The following is a 1,432-nucleotide window of genomic DNA, read 5'->3' on the forward strand; positions in this document are numbered from 1 at the left end:
ACATTTGTGAAAAAGTTACTTTGTTTAAAAATTCTACAAAAAGAAATATTGAAAATCACGCCCCATTTATTCAGTTGCACGTATGAAAAGTATTTTGCATTCGCGCAAAAAAATCCCTTAAGGATACATATTTTATAATAATTGGAGTGTCAAAGTTATTACGCGGATTGGCGTACCTTAACCACGTGCCTTTTAATGAAACTACGTTATTCATTTGTTATTCGTTCCTAACTTTCAACTTTATGATTTTTGCGGAATAAAATTTTATATTCCGGTTCAGTTTATAAATGATTCAGGGTAAATACATTTATTACGATCGTTTAAAGTTTAAAGAAACACCGTTATAAAGTCGTAATACGAGACAAAGCGATTCAGAACTCGAATTCATTTGTTGGAACGACGCCATGGGCAAAAGTAAATAATGGAAAACTTTCTTCCAAAGACCATTTGATAGCGCCGACGTAATCAAGAGTGTGACGATATTGCCAGAGACGTTTCTGCAAATAGAAGACTAACTTATTTACGAATTGCCGTAACACGATTGCCGCTGGTAGTATGGTTAGTAATCGCTTTATTGAATTTTCGCTTGATGTGACATCGTCGAGAGTTTCTAGCGAAATTCTTCTCCCTGTAAAACTATGTTTCTACAGCAATGGCTGTAATTTTCGAGTTACCGTTTGCGAAGAAATCCTTTTCTTTGTTACGTGTAATAGATTATTTTTAAGTTTTAAGTTTTAAATTACATTGGTAACCTTCTATAATTTATTACTCGAAGGTGGTAATTTTTTCTTAAATAGTTTGTTTTTCCTATAATTTATTATAATATATTTTACTACAGAATCCTCAAAAACATGATGTATGTATATATATATCCTGAAATATTATCAGTCTATTGTCAAGTTATAGAACATTATGGAAATTGCCAATTAAAGTCATAAAAAACAAAAAATAAGGAAGTTCGTTAAAATATGTGATTTTCCAATCAAGATATAGAATTTATTCGAGTAATATAGATTACGGTAGAGATGGTGACGGTAACAATGAGTGGACTGATACTTCGTGCGAAAACAAATTGGAAGCGCAGAGCGATGTATTGTTTCAGCGAATATCGATTTTAAAGCACGGTTTTAAAGCACGGTATAATCAATTTTTTTACATAAAATTATATTGTATAGGCTATTGTTATTTAAACATTTTAAATTGGATGGTTTTTACATATGCTAAAAAAATGGAAAATGATGATGATGAATCAATGACACGTAGAAAATTATAATCTATTGTATTGCTGTTATCTAATGGTGTTGTAGTTGACTGTATGTTGTTCAATATTGCTATGAAACTCTTCTGATTCATTGTCACTTATACGAAGGATGGAAGTATACGAAATTGATAAAATTATTAATAATATTTACGAAGAGAAAGTAAACTGTTG

Source organism: Bombus vancouverensis, unplaced genomic scaffold, assembly GCF_051014615.1.
Source record: "Bombus vancouverensis nearcticus unplaced genomic scaffold, iyBomVanc1_principal scaffold0051, whole genome shotgun sequence".
In the NCBI taxonomy this organism is placed as follows: Eukaryota; Metazoa; Arthropoda; class Insecta; order Hymenoptera; family Apidae; genus Bombus; species Bombus vancouverensis.